The sequence below is a fragment of the Lathamus discolor genome, chromosome 13, assembly GCF_037157495.1.
Source record: "Lathamus discolor isolate bLatDis1 chromosome 13, bLatDis1.hap1, whole genome shotgun sequence".
NCBI classification, from domain to species: Eukaryota; Metazoa; Chordata; class Aves; order Psittaciformes; family Psittacidae; genus Lathamus; species Lathamus discolor.
Window position 1 is genome coordinate 3,956,509 of NC_088896.1, and position 18,571 is coordinate 3,975,079.

General features: G+C 45.9%; 1 long non-coding RNA gene across 1 annotated transcript in view; it reads right to left on the reverse strand.

Moving 5' to 3' along the window:
- The window catches only part of LOC136021589 (uncharacterized), a 95,915-nt gene extending 88,562 nt beyond the window's left edge, over positions 1-7,353 (reverse strand). Inside the window, exons 1-2 of the long non-coding RNA XR_010615837.1 lie at positions 7,291-7,353; positions 4,909-4,974 (exon numbers count right to left, since the gene is read on the reverse strand). This is a non-coding gene — a long non-coding RNA (uncharacterized LOC136021589). The remainder of the gene's footprint in view (positions 1-4,908; positions 4,975-7,290) is intronic.
- Positions 7,354-18,571: the final 11,218 nt, after the last annotated feature.

The window sequence follows — 18,571 nt, forward strand, 5'->3', positions numbered from 1 at the left end:
TGCAGCTCAAGAGGACAACAGGTCTGGTGGGTTTACAGAACACACAGAAATACTCCAACAGGAAACAGTCTGCCTTACGAAGACCAAGTTGCCCCACTCACTTTGACTCATAGACCAGAAAATGGCATTTCCCAAACCGATCATCAGCTGGAAAAAACAGAGGCACCTCCTCTCACGTTCGCAAAAACCTGAAACAACTGCAATGAGCTCAGCAGAGCTGCTTTAATTTACAACAGCTTAACCTGTAGCGTCCAATCTTCTTTTATTCTTTGATTGTATCAACTTTGGAATCAGTTATTTGCACCTCCGAGCACACCGCAAGCCCTGGAAGCACTAACATCTACTTTTGTGGTTAGTTTTCAGTAAAGCCACAGTAGCAAAACAATACCTGCTTCTCTGTGCATCTGCACTCCTTACAGCAAATCACCCTTTAGCATTTTTCCACAGTTATTATCATTATCCCATCTCATCTTGAAGTTTCCAGTTACACCAGAGTTTGCCATCAAAGCAAGTGCACTAAACACTGCGCACACTTGTATTCCTAAGGAAACACAGCTCCTGCCCTGCAACCCCATCTCCTGAGGGCACAAGCACCTCTAAATACCTGTGAATTCAAGCATGAACTCTCAAAAAGCAGTTGTGTGTTTACCACAAAGCACTGGAGAGCAGACCAAGGAGCGAGACAGGGATAGATTAAGGGGTAAAGATGCCAGCAGCATGTTGGGACTCTCCTGCCTGTTGCACCCTCTCCTATGTGACTTCTGCTTTTGCTTGTTATGGATTGCGCTTAACCTAAAAGCCAAACTGATTTCAGATTTAAAAGCACAGCATTGCAGGGCAGGAGAGGTGAAGGACAGTGGAAAAAAAATGGGGATACTGAGAAGAAAAAATAATATCAAATGGCACAGGTGCTACACTTCTATAGCACAGCCATTAACCCTGCAGAGAAGTTAGATGGAGAAATCATCAGAATCTTAAACACTACATAATTGAGAAGCACATCAGCTACCAAAGATGCGACCAGAGCAGCACACTCTGACTTCTCTTCACAGCAATGTGGTTGCCTCTCCCTCAAAGGGGCACTGGTTACCACGGAGACTCACGTCCCCTGGTCTGCTTTAATCCACACATGAAGTACCTCAGTATGGTCAGGTCTCAGGGAGACTCATTCACACAGGACAGGCCGTATCTCACAGTGGTCACCTAAAAGCCTTTAGCAGGCAGTGACCGTCAAATGCTCCTGATTTTATCACCCACAAACATCCAGTGTTTTGGGCTCCACTGTGCTGTGTCCAGCTCTAACAACCCAACTCCACATCAGTAAGCATACTGCCTTTCTCCACCACTGGGATATGACAGGAGTCCTGCCCCAAGCTAGCATTGCCCAGCTGGTTAAACCACCTCTGAGGACCATTATAGGGGGGTGCAAATAAGTCAAAACATTCATGAACATGCTTCACCTCATGGCAAAGGCAAGGCCATTGCCATCCCCACATAAGCCCAACCAGAGCCCAAGGCTGAGCCCACATTCTCCTCTGATCTCCCCATCTCAGATTTGCATTTTATTTCCAATAATATCATAACCTGCCTTATCTGAATTGAAGAGGCTCCAAACTTCTTTTCTTTCCAAGGCTGGACACATCCTGCATGCTAATTTAGGAGGCAATTGAGGGGGTGGGTACATTAAGAAAATGCACATAGCCATTAAGCCAGAGAGACTAAAGCATTTTGCCTCGATCAGCACTGCTGGATACTGTCTAGAGCATCGCCAGCTGCTCTCAGATACCTATAGTGGAGCTCTTTAATGCAAACACCTCCAGTAACAGCTTTTGTGGATCTGACAGACAGAGTGGCTAAAAATTAGGCATTCAGTGGGTATCCAGTGGAGAGACATTGTACAGCACATCTGAAGAGGGGAGTCACACTCGGAATGGAGATTCTGAATTGTCTGAAGGGGAAGGGCTGCTCAGGCAGGTGGGATGGATCCTGATTCCAGCCATGCTGGAAGTATCTCTCATATCGCCCCTCCCCATCTTCCCAGCGATTCCTAGCTCCCATGAATGTAGATCCACAGACAGAAGACCGTCACATCCCAACAGAAACAACCAAGACATTCACTGCAGAAGGGAGGATGGAGGGAATACGGTATTTTCCCCATCAACTCAAAACTTCCTACAAATCCCTTTCTGCCCACACCCCCCCTTTTTTCCCCCCCTAAGTGCCAGCTCCCTCAGGACTCTGTCAAGGTGATGCAGCTGTTTAATGTATTTTATTTTCCCCAGGATTGCTTGCTCTTGGTGTGAAAAGTGTCAGTTATTTTGGGAAACCTGAAATCAAGTGGGCAAGCGAAGGAATTATTCATGAGGACACCATGAGGAGGAAGGTTACCTCCTTCACCCTGATGGGAGGCCGAGAGCTCAGCCAGCAGTTCAGGCTCAAAATGAAGAGGCAAAAGTCTCTGCCCCCTTGAACCTGGATAAGGCATTAGGAGCTGAAATTATAGGGAGAGGCACAGCTGGCCCATCACTGGTAACATCTGAGGTTCCTTCCAGCCGTGTGCATCTAAGCCTTAGTAAAAATCAAGCACACTTTACAATACCCATTACGTTTGAGCATCCAGAAGGGCATAAAGCAGGTGCCTACTTAAGTCTGCAGGGCTGTGCCCCACATTAAATGCCTGCCCTCCCTCCCAGAGCAGGCACCTTCCAATTTCACCCTTGAGAACTGAGTTTTCCCTCATGCTGAGGACACAGAGAAGGGTGGCTTAGAGCAATTCTTGTCTTTTAAAGCTTCTCTTAGATATAATGCTATTTTCTCTACTTGGAGCAACCAACTTGGTCGGCACCTTCCTGTGAAAATGGCACACATTACAGATAACCATCTCAATGAAAGATGCTAAGTTTGATACACATGGGAGAGATGCAAGAGTCAGTTGCCAGCACCTGTAATGAATGCTTGGAGCAATTCAGAAGTATTTTAGCCACTCCAGCTAATGAGTTTGCTTTATTTGGAGCTCGGCTCAGATGCCTCTATGCAAACACAAGTAGTATGGGGAACAAACAAGAGGAATTGGAGATGTGTACGTCTACGGGGATATGATATTACTGGCATCACAAAAACATGGTGGGATGGCTCCTATCACTGGAGCGCTGAAATGGAAGGTAACGGGCTTTTTAGGAAAGACAGGCCAGGCAGATGAGGAGTGGAAGTAGCCATTTGTGTCAGTGATAGGCTGGAGTGTATGGAACCATGGCAGTGAGGTTGAAACTAGATTTTAAGGTCTCTTCCAACCCTAGCTATTGTATGATTAAACAACTCCTCTTTCCAAGGCCTTTAAGAAAGTAGCCCTTTAGCATCACAGACTCACGTCATAGAATCATAGAATCAGCTCTTTCCATATACAAAAGCTGCACTAATAACCATTAAACTGTCATTTCTGGCTTGCAGCACTGACAAACCAGAGGGTTTGGCTCAGTCTATGATAGCAAGGTCAATGAATGGCAGACAAGTCATCTACCCAGTGGAGCCTGCTGGCTGGTGAGGGGTCACTGGAGTGAATGAAACATTATCTGAGCAAAAATGGTCTGGGTTTTTGTGATGTTTTTGTTTTCCCTGAAATGCTGGAGCAGTCCTTCAGTAATTATTCCTGATGTTCTCTGTGTTTTCTTTTGAAACACCTTGCTGCTGCAGGGAGTACCAGATGCTCTGGGTAAGCTGCTATTGCCTGGGCACAGATTTCAGATGTTTGGTGTTTTCTGCTTCATCTGTCATCAAATCAAAATATCCTACCCAGCTCCCATGGTCTCCTGTAGGCTTTGGTACCCAGAAAAGTCTGCTAAGGGATAACCACACTGTTCCTGCCCAGGGCAGGAATCGACCAGCTAGAGGGAGACCTGACAGATTTGGGCTATTTGGGTTACTGCAAAATATATATCGAAGTAATACACTTACATATTTCATATGTATAAATACATCAAGGATGTATGCACACACACCGATACACACAGACTTCTGAAGCAGTTCCATCTCCCCCCCAGCAATGCTATGAAAAGCCCATAGTACACAAAAGCCTGTTTTACCTGAAGGCTGGTCAAACACAAATGCATGTGTAGAAACAAACTTGGACAGGACAGCTAAAGGGCCTTCTAGGGAAGCAGAGCTGCTTAAAACCAGCAAGCTAAAATTGGAAGCGAGGTGATCAAAACTGACACATGAAGATGCATTTTTTCTTATGCTCTTTTACACTCCTCTGTTATAAGTAAGGCTGCTCTGAGAAAAAAAAAGCCACAACAGTTGCTATGTTGAAATCTTGGATGGCAAAGCCGTCACCTTTGTCACTGTTTGGATTAAAATGCATCTTTCAGCATCCCACATGCACGCGGGATATAAACAGTAAAGCCAGAACATTCAAACAAATATTTGCAAAGGGGTTTTGTTTGTTTTTAAATACTTGTCCTACTCGGGGAGAATCCGCAGACCACAGAGTGTCCTAAACAACCACTTCTTTGCTCCAAAAAAGCAGCAGGATCATGTGAATAACCAGAGGAGAACCAGGGAGATGCAGAAGAACTCCAGATGTTCAGGTAAGGTTTACGCTCTCAGATACAACCATCAAACCAAGATGCCTTCATCTATTTTCATACCTTGCACCAAACAGCTACCCAAAGAGCCTGCATCAGAGTATGATCCTGAACCTGAGTTTCAAGCAAAACTGAGCCTGGGTTTCACATCTGCATCAAAGCCATCATCCCAGTCTGCCTACCTCTGTCGCAGCTAATCTCAGCATTGATACAGACTCCTTTTTGCCAACCAGGGGCCACGTCTTCGTTTTGTAAAGCAGAAGACATCAATGCCATCAGTGTTAAGTAGCATGATTTAGTTTTGAATTAACAGAGAAAAAAGACTGACCTTCTGTCCATCACCAAGATCCTGACCGTCTTTGGTATTAAATTCACAGGCAGAAGCTTCCATGTCCTGGGGGGAAAAAACCAAAATGAAATGAATTTGTGTTATTCTCCGATTTCATGCCCGTGTTTGTTCCAACAGTATTTACACTGCGCAGAAAGACAGCTTCAACTTAGTGCTCAGCGTTTCTCATCGCTCAAGTGCAGGAAGGCCCAGAAATGAAGAAATAGAAGTTTCCAGTTTCTCAACGCTGATATGGCAATACAGAAAAGGCAGCGAGCCCATCCCTGGGGGACAGAGTGGCTGGGAACACACAGGAAAAGCCTTAGAAGGAGAAGACTGGAAAAACGGGAGGTAATGGGAAGAGTAACAGCTTCTCTAACTAGTGGGACAGTTCCCCTAAAAGCTTTCCAAACCTGACATTTCATCAAAACCTAAGCAAGCTTTTAACAGATAAGGATGCTCTGCACTTCTGCAGCTCCTCCTTCACCCTAGCCATTGCCCCTCTTGGTGCTGATATCTATTTTATAGAGATGCAAACACAGACAGAAAAAGCTCATCCAGCGCCAACCCCTGCCACGGGCAGGGACCCCTTCCACTGGAGCAGCTTGCTCCAAGCCCCTGTGTCCAACCTGGCCTTGAGCACTGCCAGGGATGGGGCAGCCACAGCTTCTCTGGGCACCCTGTGCCAGCGCCTCAGCACCCTCACAGGGAAGAGCTTCTGCCCAAGAGCTCAGCTCAGTCTAAAAATCCATAAAGCTTTGAGGCAAAACCAAAGGTGACAGCAGGAAGGCTCCAGAAAATGCATGGGGAATCGAGTCTGCTACAGCGAAAGTATCTCTGTGAGTTGCTCTCCTGGTGAAAAGCCAGTGCGGTGCTAAAGCACACAGTTTTACACTGTTACCTAGAGCATGAAATAACGTCCCTGTTGAGGGCTGCAGGCTCATAAAGCATAACGGAGATTCAGGAATGGGATTTCCAAGGGTACCCGAATGCTGAACTCCTAAATTATCGAGTCACTTTAGAAAAATCCCACTTCATAGAAGTAAATCCATAAGATACCACTATCTGCATCAGTCCTTGTGGACACTGTGGTGACAGAATAAACACCCTAACAAAACATCAGCTGATAAACTAGTGTGTGATTGCTGATGCCTGAGGATAATGTCAGGAGGGTGGCCAGGCTTCCCCCACTTCATTCTTTGTTTTGCCTTTGAAAATACCAACAAGCTGCTCTGGAGTCAGCTTAGCTCAAATTTGTGTAATGCTTATGTTTGTTGGACATATTGCTTGGACAGAGGAAGGAAAGCTACTAAAAGAACAAAAGGCAGACTTTCAAGAAGCCCAAATCTGTCAAAAAACCTTGTTTCTACAGCGTGCAGTCATTTTCCTTCACCATGCATGTGGATGGGTGTCTATGTTTGTGAGGATTTCCCCTTGATCTCCTGGTAAATAAAGTTTAATACAAGGGGAGATATATATATATATATTCAGAATATCTAACAGTGAGAGAATTACTACATGCCAAGGGAGACACCTTGCATACCAGATTAACACACACAAGCAACTAAAACTCTGGACTAGATGCCAGGGTGGAAGAGATGGGTCTGGCTCAGCTCCGCCTTGGCCAAAAGCTGGAAGACCAGCCCATAAATCTGTTCCATGTGCACAACTGGTAAAATCAGGTCTGTACTTGCATTGTTTAGTAACTAAATGATCACCCACTCCTTTTTCAGCCTTCTGAACTACCCAGGGCAGCAGATTAAGGGAAAGGGAACAAGCAAAGTGGAAACCCATCAGCATTTGTTTCTAGAGAAGACAACTGAAAAATGGGCATTCAGCATCAGAAAGCTGCAGCTCTGAGACACAAAGCCTACCAAGACAAATGGCCATTACCCAACACAATGTTCTACTACTTTCTTAGCAACAGGCATCACTTGGATTAATTCTCTGAAAGAAAACAGACTGTCTCAACAGCAGCCTGATGGTCTGAGTAATTCACTTTACAATTACTCACTAAGCTACCTTGATTTAATTATTCAAGGAGAATCTCACTGCCACACATAACTACTTAATTAAAAACACAACTTTAGAGCAATAAGAGAGTCACATTATATTGCATTTGAAATAGATTTCTTGCTGAAAACATGCGCAGTTCGTTTTAACCAGCTTAATGTGCCAATATATTTAGAGTCCCCAGGATTTTAAGAATGGCTCGAGCAACAGTGATCATGCAGGGGCTGCAAACACTCATGAGCTTGTTCTCAGAGCAATTCCAGTAAAATCAAATTAAGAAAAGCATCACTGCAACAGAACAAGCCTGAAGCATAAGCAAACTTTGCACTCGGGGAAGTCAGAAGCTGGGAGATAAGAACAAGCTCTTACCATACTCACAGTCCTGCTTCACCTTCCCTGAGCACTGTCGTATCTGTCTGCTCACCTGCCTCCTGCCCAGGTGAAGGTGCAAAACCCTAAGGTCCCCAGGTGAAGGTGCAAAACCTTAATGACCTTTTCATTCCCACCCAGGACCCACCAGCAGAGGAGGATTCACTCTGGTCCTAGGTGGGACAAACTCAGATGAGTTCACCCCCTCACTCCCTGCTGTGACCAGCCTTTGCTCTCTGGTATTGCCCTGTTACAGCCCAAGACCACGAAATTTGTGCTCATTCTGTAAAAGCACCCTTGGCCCTGACATCTCCTCAGTATGACCTTCAGCTCAAAGCACTGCAGAAGCACAAACACCAAGTGCCCAGACTGTCAGTTGCCATGCCCGAACCTCAGCATTGGAAGTGCAGGGATACCTCCCAGCAGGATCTCCAGCTTCTGCCCCAGGGTGCCTATGCCCATGCCCCCTATGTCGGCATGGTGGAAGCAGCTCACATCCTCCAGGTTGGAGATCTCTGGTTGAGGGCAACTACCTGAAAGCAATTCCCATTTTTCAACAATCTTATCATTTGATTGGGATTCAACGATGGGTATCATTTGATCCTTGCAAGAGTCAAGAGCAGTCTTGGATAACTTGGGGTTTTTTTAACCTGTGACAAAAAAGCTTGTGAATTAGTTGGCTTGATTGCTACTGATAGAGATGCAGACAGCCTTTGGGGAAGAGAGCTGGGGTGAGATGGACTGGGCACAAGGAGGAATAACTGCAGACACCAGCATGACCCATGCAGCGCTTCCCAAAGAGCACTGGATAGATTTAGACTGTGCCAAGTGCTGTAGGAAACCTCCCAAATTACTAGCATGCCGTTTCCTATTTAGTTATTTAAAACACCTCTCCTTCCTCTGAACTAGGAGGTACTGGCTCCTTTGGTTTTAACACATTTTCGGTACAATTGAAACTATATCTGTATTTATATATGAAAAAAATTAAATGACTGCCTTCTTGAATATTATCTTCCTGGATTATTGTGTGCCCTCTCTCCCCTTCTCTTCCCGGAGAGACCAACCATCACATGAAAATGCTTTTCATCATCTGCAAAATTTGATGCCCAAAATAGCCCCACGGTTGCCCTAGCAACTAGCATTTATTCCCCCTCCCCCCAGCATCCCCCCCTTTGCATATTGCTGCATATTTCTATCATCTCTTTCCAGGCACAGTTCATAAACACGGCTGCATAATAAAGAATGTTATCACCAATGACTTACAGCCCAGCTGCTGCAAATAAGATATGAAGTGGCAAGGAAATACAATTTCATGCAGCTAGGACAACAGATTGATTGGGTGCCCTTCAAATTTGATGCCACTTCTTTAAGTCTGTCCAAATTAAAAAAAAAAAAAAGTTAGTTTCCCCACCTCCCCATCTTTCCATGGTAGCAACAGACAATAAAAGTGGGAGATAATTCACTAGGACACTCATTATGTTTGCAGCAACCTTGCCCTGAGAGATTGACAATTTAAAGAGATGTGCTGCTTTTCCCTGCCACCTCTTCTACTTTTTCCCCAGCCGCCCTTCTTCATCAAAAGTCTTATTCCTCCGCTTTGGTTGCCTGTTTAATTTAATTATCTTTCCTTTCAAATTATTAGTTCTGTTCAGATTATTAGGCAGAAGGTTGCTACAGATAGACACAAGCAACGCCCTTAAATTCCTTATTACCATCTCCAAAATTTTATCCTTATTCTTCTTTAGTTTTGGTAGAACAATACAAAAAGCCTCTCTCCCGTAGCATTTCTATCAAAGAGCACCCCAGCAAGGACAAAAAGAGGTGTGCTTTTGAATTCTTCTTCTCCCCATCATTTCTGATGGGTTGACTTTCAAGGGTATGGAGACCTGCTTCAGAGGCTGACCTGAATGTGCGGAGATCACCTTGTGGTCTTGTGGTTCCAAAGTGCAATACATCTGGATGGACTGTGTTGATGCACAGAGTGCTCCGGCTTGCAGGAGATAGAACATCTCTGGGTGCAGGCAGAGACACCCCTGCACATCACTGCAGTCCAGGGTTTCTCTCCCATACCCACCTCTCTTTTCTGGCCCCTGCCTCCTCCCTCCGTTCCTAACAGTGGTTTAGTGTATTGTTCTTCTATACCATATGTATTGCCCAGGGCAACTTTGCGGTGCCTTTTTGAGACACTGTTCCTTCCTCCTTCTCAGGCACAAACTGCCTCCCCTGTGGCATCCCACATGGGCTATTCCTTCACGTGGACAGGATGCATGGAGCAGTGCTGGCAAGAATGGGGGTCACTCTGTAACAGGGATCACAGCAGTGACCTCAGACACTGCAGCTCCCAAGGGAAGAACAGGGCACAGGATGTGCAATGGGTAAACAAAGACCTTACTGCTTGGAAATTTGCAGTGGAGGAAAGTCTGGTTTATTCCCATCTAACAAAGAAGAGACCCATCATACATGTTGGGCAGTCTCTTGCTCTAAATCATCTCTAGGATTAGCTGACATTAGTCACTCACAATCATCCAGATCAGCCACAGAGGGAGGAAATCACAGAACCATAGAAAGTTTGAAAAAAGCCTTAAAGCTCATCCAGTTCCAACCCCTGCCATGGGCAGGGACACCTTTCACTGGAGCAGATTGCTCCAAGCCCCTGTGTCCAACCTGACCTTGAACGCTGCCACGGATGAAGAATTCACAGCTTCTTTAGGCAACCTGTTCCAATGTTTCATCACCCTCACGGTAAAGAACTTCTTCCTTATATCTAACCTGAATCTCCCTTGCTTAAGTTTTAACTCATTACCTCTTGTCCTATCTCTACAATCCCTGACAAAGAATCCCTTTCCAGCATCCTTGTAGCCCCCTTCAAACACTGGAAGCTGCTCTGAGGTCTCCACGCAGCTTCTCTTCTCCAGGCTGAACAGCCCCAATGTTCTCACCCTGTTTTCATACAGGAGGTGCTCCAGCCCCTGATCATTCTCGTGGCCTCCTCTGGACTTGCTCCCACAGCTCCATGTCCTTCTCATGCTGAGGACACCAGCACCACACACAGTGCTGCAAGTGGGGTCTCACTTGGGAGAGAGCAGAGCAGAGGGGCAGGATCACCTCCCTCAACCTGCTGCTCACACCACTTTTGATGCTGCCCAGGCAAGGGGTGGTTTCTGAGCTTGGAGCACACATTGCTGGGTCATGTTCACACACCTTCCCCTAGAGCAGGTCAGGCCATCAAACAGATGCCTCTGCACCTTTCAAGACAGAATCTCCCTCTACTATTGTCATGATTTAAACCCAACCACAAACCTCGTTTCCTCACTCCCCCCCTTCTTGCCTTCCCCCTGCTCCTGGAGGGACGGAGAGGAGAATCGAAAAGAATGCAACTCCCACGGGTTGAGATAAGAACAGTTTAGTAACTAAGGTATCACACAAATCACTGCTGCTACCACCAATAATAATAATGATAAAGGAAATAACAAGAGGAAAGAATACAACACCTCAACACCAGCCGACCGATAACTCGCCCCACTCCCCCCAGCCGAGCACCGACCAATACCTCGTCCAACCCTGCAGTCCCTAACCCTTCTGGGTCCCTCCCTTGTTACATCCTGGCCATGCCGTGCTGTGCTATGGAATAGCTCTTTGGTCAGTTTGGGTCAGGTGTCCTGTCTCTGCTTCCTCCCAGCCTCCCCTCCTCCCTGGCAGAGCATGAGGCTCACAAAGTCCTTGGCCAGACCAAACATTTGAGCAGCAACTGAAAACATCGGCGTTATCAGCTCTCTTCCCAGGCCAAAAAATGAAAACACAGCACTGCACTAGCTACTAAGAAGGAAAAAAATGACTGCCACTGCTGAACCCAGGACAACTATCACCACCACTTTCTCTTGACTGCACTGGCATTTGTCCTCTTTATTGGTGTTGCAGTTGGTTGTGGTGGGTGTCGCTTGGTCAGCCCCCACACAGCTGTGAAGTGGTTCTGGGTGGGGATATCAGGCTTTGTAGGAAGCCCCATGCTTTTATTTGTCCTCTCCATCCTCTGTTGTTTCTTGTGACAAGTTCCTCCATGGCTCTTTTCATTCAGGAATGAGACTCCTGGGCACTGTTTTGCCCTCGCTCCAGTGCTAGAAACAGCCTTCTCCATAGACACCCACCTCAGCATATCACTCCTAGCAGAAGCTGTTCTTGTAGTGATCAACAGCAGCAACAGTTTGCAAGTAAGTCCTGAACTAACTCACCCACATCTGGAGGCAACACAAAGGTTGTCATCTCCTCAGCATCTGTAGTGAGCATTTCTCACAGCTAGACACGGCACTGCCTGGAGCCTGAAAACATGGGGATGGGCTGCTTCTTGACCTGCAACATCCCGTTGCCTCTCAGTTCCTTCTTTCTCATCAATACATTGCAATAATGAGCCTAAACCAAGGTTTCAACTACAAACAGCTCTGATCTGTGCAATGAACTGGATCTGAATTCTGGCAGTTTGCCCTCATTGGTTCTAGGATGTTGTGATGTTTAAATGCGCAGGACATTTGCCAGCTCTTCAGATGGAAAACATGAAAGCAGTTCAGAATAGGATTATTACTATTATTAAAATGAGAGATGAGGTTTTAAACCCAAAACTGCAGATCAGGAAAGTTAAAACCATTTTCCATTTTGAAATACATTCAGTGATGGAAAACTGAAGTCAGCATTAAAGCAGCATTCAAGGGTCACACAGAAGAGTGTGTTTAGAACATGCATTAGTAGGATGTACCACAGCAAAGTTAGTGGATTCTTGTTTCTTTTTTTTTCTTTCTTTTAATTTTTTGGTAGCACTTGTTGTGAGAAAGAAGCAGGGATGAAGGGAAGCGGAAAATATGTGAGAAGGAAAGGCTTTTAGAAACTAATTTCTACCACCTCCTTTGAGGCATGAGCAGTTCTTTAATCTAAGAAGGGTCATTTCTGTGTCACTTTTCTGCCCTAAGTGGAGGCCAAGTTCAAGAGGATTGTGTTCCTTTTAATTTCCTTTGGATACAAGTACTCGGATACAGAATGCCATTTATCTTTCTTGACTCACGTAAATAAATTTAAAAAGCCCACCTTGGTGCATCCTATAAATACCCCATAATACCCAGGATCCGGCATCACTTCTTTTTTTTTAGCACCTAAAACCTTAAACCCTACTGACACCATAAAACATCGGCGTTCCCCGTCCCATGATTGTTTTCCATAATCTAGGAGAACATTAAAGAGAGAAAAATTGTGCTGAAAAATGACATCTTATCTATTTTCTTCCTTCCTACCAGCACTCCATGTTTTTGTCATCGCAGGTCAGACACCTGCTCCCCACATTATAATCCGTGGAAGTGATAAATGCTCGTAGGCGGTTATTACCAGTGGCCGTATTCACTTGGCGTCAATCTGCAAACCAGCAGATTCACTCAGTTGCCATTCCTTGTCCTGCCAATAAGGGCTAAAAGGGGGTGGGGGGAAGAGACAAAATAAAGGAACTGACAATTTTTTTCTCCCTCCTCCTTGTCCCTGGAGGGGAAAACTGCTGCCAGGCCCAGCTGCTGCATAAACCCCAGGGCTGGAGAGGGGATCCTGCATCTACGAGTTCTTTTGCAAGCTCTTATGAGGCTGGGGGAATAAGCAGGATAATTTACATGAGCTGGGATCTCCTGGCTTTGACCATGACCTCCTCATAGCTATGGATATATTTAACATGGCAAGACAGATGGGCAGGGAGCCAAATTACAACAGAACGTGGCAAAGCCCAGTTTAATCATTGTTGCACCAGCAATGGGCAGTCCCTGATTGATTGACCTCTCCTGCTGCTGGGTGTATCACATCCTCATTTAGGCAGACCTTGGGCCACTCCGGAGAGGTTGAACAGGTCAAGGAAGAAGAGTCATGCTTGCCTTTTCCCTGCCCTGCCATAGCCGCCTTATGGCCATATCCTGCTTCCAAAGAAGTGGTTGCAACCAAAAATTGCTCTCTAAGGAGAACCAAATTTTAGATCAAATTTAAGGCAATGCAAGTACAAAAAACAGCTCATGGGAAAGTACAGAGGATGCTTCATAAGATACAGGTTTTTCCTCTCAGAGGTAACACTCCCACCTTTGTAACACAGCCATGGTGCAAAATATTCTGCATCTCACATTACAAATGGCTAAATCTGCCCACTTTCTGAAGGTCTGGTTATACTGCAAGTGCATGGATACCACAAAAAATGTGCATCACAGGCCTTGTCCAAAGCATCTGATTCTGCCATCTGGTTGAAGGAGATATTATCACTCACTGGACAAGTAATATTTGTTATCTTGCTACAACGTGAAGTCTTGTTGAAACAGACTCCTCACACAACAGCTTTAGGTAGGTGGGGAGAACATACAGACTTGCACTGGTGTCAAGAAATGGCACCTTTAAGCTGAGGCACACTTTCTGGAGAGCTTGAAGAAGCCCTGGGTTAATGACACCAAGCACAGTGGGGCAGAGAAATAGAAGTTTACCACGTTAAAAATTAAATGCTTTAATTCTCAATAGAAATAGCTGGAAACAAAAGCATGTCCAGATGGGAGATATGAGGAAGGGCAGAAATCCACTATGGAGATGAGGCTTCAACACTGCAAGATACAGAGCCCTGGAGCACTGATCCCCACCACTGCTCATGTTCATCTCTGCTCTCCAAACTGGAGATGAACACTGGCATCTCTGCATGGTTTTGCTTTGGTAAGTAGGCAAGCAGAGAGCAGTATAGCATCTCTGAGTAATGCAGTGAGTGGAGCCTCCCTTGGACCAAAAGACCTTCAACACATCCTTTTTGCATTTGAACCAGTGAAGCTCAATCAGAAGCTCTAAACCCATCACTTGCTGGTTCCCCAAGTCACTCCATCACTTCATGGGTGCACACATTCCAGGAACCAGCTTTCAAGTCAACAGTTAAGCTGTGGCTCTGCCGTGCAATTACTTATAAATATTTATGCACATGCATGCCCTTTGTTCTGCTTCTGTGTGACATAGAGGGGAATTTGGGCTCTGTTCTCTCTCCCTCACCTGGATTTGCTCTGCCCTTTCTGATGGATACAAGGGATTTGATTGAATTAACTTAATTGGCAAAGGTATTTTTTCAGACAGCTGTGACAGAAATGACTTTGTGCATTAGTCAGAAGGTTAAGTAGCTCATGGCAGCTCCCAACACCTTTTTCATTGCCAGACACCTCTGTACCACCTCTGAATTGTGTTTCTAAGCAGGTTTAGAGGACAGATCTGCTGGGTTTGTTGTACATCACATTTGGGTGCATGATCACAAATGCCTACGTCTCTGGCTACTTGCCGCACTTGCAGGCATTTGACATATCAAGTGCTTTGGAAAATGTATCTATATGGCATTTTTCCTGAAAACAGGACAACTGTGTGTCTGGAAAACAGCCCTGCCATGGAAGCTGGTGTTTACACCTTGTCTTTATTTCCCATGCTATGGTTGAACTCGGCCTGTCTTGCAGACCTCTAAGCCTTGCAGGAAAGCTGTGTATGCCCATACCCTGCTCTGGTGATGCTCTGCAGTGCTGATGCCCTCACGCCATCACCTCACCCCTTGAAACCTGAGTTCCTCCCATGTAACGTGGTATTAGTGGGACCACATTCACCCAGGCATCCTTCCACAGAAAACAGAGCAAGAAACATCTCCAGATGGACATCCAGGTCTCCACACAGGATGACCTGTCCTTGGGCAGAACTTCCGCTCTCTGCCCTCTGGCTGTCCTGTAGCTGAGCTGCTGAGGCTCGTAACTCCAGTGCCTCAGCTTAGAGTCCAAAATGGGCTAGTTGTCAGCAGTCCTTCCCCTTCTCCCTTGAACTCCCTTGAAATGCCTGTTACTCGTTGCATTTTGCACAAAACACAGAATTTTACAGCTTGGAAACCCATTCTATGTATGTTATTTTCCTGCAACTAAAAGAAAAGCCTCTTCTTAGAGGTATGTCAGTATCAGAGGAAAGCAGAAGGGGAACCTGATGGCCAGGGATGCTTTGGGACAGGCCAGGACATGACACAGAGAGATATTTTTCACTCTTATTCTCATGGGCTGTGACACTTGAAATGGAGCCAGGCCTTGCAGTAAGACATCACTGTATATACACAAAAGCCATTGCAATACCAGTGGGAAACAGGCTGCTACCTCATGTCACTGACAGCAGCAGTAGCTTCACTACAGAGGCTGATGGACACTTGGAGCACATGGGTAAGGCAAGCAACCTTTGGGATGTACCTGCTGCCTGTACCACAGCTCAGGATTCAAGTGTCTCCTCTGCTCACAGCCTCTGGGGCTTGCAGCCTTCACTGTTCTCTCTCCAGTTGCTGGCAGCAGACACAACCAACAGCAGGCTGATGTAGAACCAGTATCTGGGCAGGCTCATGTCCCATGCAAACCTGACAAATTCAATGAAGGAAGCCCTACAGATATGCAGTGACTTTGCTGGTACAAAGAGAGATGGTGGCATTAATCCTGGTGTCACCTGGGAAGCAGTTCCCTCCCAGCCATCACCTTCACTAGACACGGCCAGCACTCAGACAATACCAAATTGCCCTCTCAGGCATGGAGCAGGTCACTTCTAGATGCCTAGCAAGGCAAGGTATGGGAGAAGCTCATATTGACCACCCTGAGCATCCTCTGAACAGGCAGTGGTCCACTGCTGGCAGGACAGCCCTTCCGCAGCACCACAGGCACTTGAAAAACACAATTAAAGCTTATTCTTTGCATAAACAGGCATAGAGAGAACGGGAAATTTTCATAACCGTTTTGATTTCCACTAACTGAAGCTCGTGTAAATCTCTGGTTTTTTATGAATCTCACTTACATTTCGTGCCTGACTTGTGCATAAAACTTGCCCAGATTTACAAAAGCTAACTCCATAAGTCATCCCCTTCCCAATCGGGCCCTAAATCTTGATGACCTTTTAGAAACCAATGACTGCTTTCCTGTTGTTATCCATAATTGGAAAAGCACTGGAGATAAGAAAATTTATAGCAACGAGTGATCTACCTGCAAGAGACAATAAAGAACGTTGGGCGGTGAAAGAATGGGGCAGCAAAATCCCACACACGGAGATGCACAGGCACCCAGGCACACAGAGGCAGACACACACAGCTCGAGCTGATCTTGCCCTGTCTTTATTAAATCTCTTTCAACTCTCCCCTCCTTAAGCCCTTGACTTCCTTGCCCGTGCAGCCTCTACTCTGCAGGACAGATGCACCCCTGTCAAGCATCTTCTCTGATTTCAGTCTTCTTGGAATTGACTTGCAAATCTTTTGGTTTAATGTGAATGAAGCAATACAGGAGCCCACCTTCACTCCCAAAGTGAATAATCCCCTCCATTCCTGTAGGAAAGCAAACCAGGATTGCAATGTATATGCTGCTATAGGCATAACACATAAGGAGGTGGGCAGGGTGGACCTTAGTGCTCGTCACACAGTACACACGTACATCGCTTTGGGGTTAATCACAAAGACATATTAATCACCTCACCGTCATTCACAGTGATCTCTGCCAGTGGGGTCATCCCACACGATAGTACCACTGACCTGCTCCTGGACATCAGCAGACCAATTCTTGGGCTGAAACTTACTTTGTTTTAAAACAAAGGCAGCTGCCACATCCGTTCTCTTGGACTGAACCAACAGCTTGGGATGCAGCACTCCTATTTGTAGGAAATGGGAGTTGCTTGTAAGGCAGAGGTCCTGATCTTGGTTGTACCCAAGAAGTCCAGGGCATGCCAAGACTCAAGCAGGGAAACAGTTCCTGTCAGATCTACTTTCAAGTCAAGAGTAACCCAGATGACATTTTTGTCTGTAGGAACCAAAGAGATGCTGAAAGGAAAAGGAGCATTTCCTAGTCCAAGGGTAAGAAAATGTGCACCAGCAGTATTAATAAGGCTGAGCATGGAGGTGACATCTAAGGTTTGCAAAGCAGAGAGATGAAAATCTACATGCAAATAATTTGTCCAACCTTGCACTAAAAGGTTGCTTTCAACCTTCCTGCAAGAGCAGGAGGCTCCTATATGAAGCAGCCAAGACTCAGGGTCACTGCAGGGCACAAAAGTAGGGACTCCTTACTGTGATGTAGCACGCATGCAAGTAGCCTTTAAGAAGTTACCTAGCTCTTTCGAGTCTCCATGCCTTCTACTGAAAATAGCAATGAAGGGCCAATGCTCAGTTCCTGTTGCGAGAGCATTGTCAGGTGGAGGAGATTCGCTAACGCGGGGAAAATGTGGCTTTCAAACTCACTGCTATTGCTCGAGACACACAGATGTAAGCAACCTGATTGCTTTTTACACACTTCTGAAGCCAGCCCTGACTTAAAATGGATGCCAGCCACGGGTCTGCACCTCAGCTCAGCTTTCTTATCTGCAGTCAGGAAGGTTACGCAGATCTCTAATAATTAACTCCCAAGAGAGAAGTTAGAGTAAAACCAGTAAGAGCAAGCGGCTCAGAACCAGAAAAAAAACCACGGATGACATTCCTGGCAGGGGCTGGGCTGAGGAAAAGCAAACAGAAAGGGGCAGTTGTCATTGGGGAAACCCTGGCGGCTCTCCCCTACCAGCACTCAGCCCTTGCAGATAAAGATCTCTACAGCTTCAGCGAAGGTCTCTGGGTTTCTGTGCAGTGGAAAAAGCTGCCCCAGGTGAACCCAACCTGCAGCTTTTGAGCTGCCTCCTGGCAAACTCTGCCCAAGGGATTTTTGGGGAAATGAGGTGGTGGCATCTCAGCTCAGGGCTGAGCACCCCGCCTTGTCGGGGTCTCCTCCAGCTCTGCTGAGCTCGGTCCGCGCTGAGGCCATCTCCCTCAGACAGCTGCATTTTCGGATCATTCATTATGACTTGATTAGTTCATCCCACAGTCACCCTGATCATATTCTTCCTATGTACTAACATCTCAATGAATGAGCAGTCAAGTAGAAAATGAACGCATTAGTGCCCGATCGTATTACTAAGCTCTTGTATATGCTAACGAAGGCAGCAGGGCTTAATTCAGCCAAATAACAAACAGGTAGTTGCAGAGTTAAACAGCACAAATGTCCAAACAAGAGTAAAACATCAAGAAAAACCCCACTTAATACCTTTCGGATTTAGCATTCAAATTAGCTTTGGACATGAGTGTTTGTTTGAAGAGAATTTATTTGCCTGGTTATAGATGCATTTTCCTGCTAGTATTTTCACAAGTAGACCACTCTGAACTAGCCACTTGCATCCCTGCCAGGGGAGGACTGATTACGAGCCACCTAGTTAATTAAAACAAAACCTTGCTTTCAGA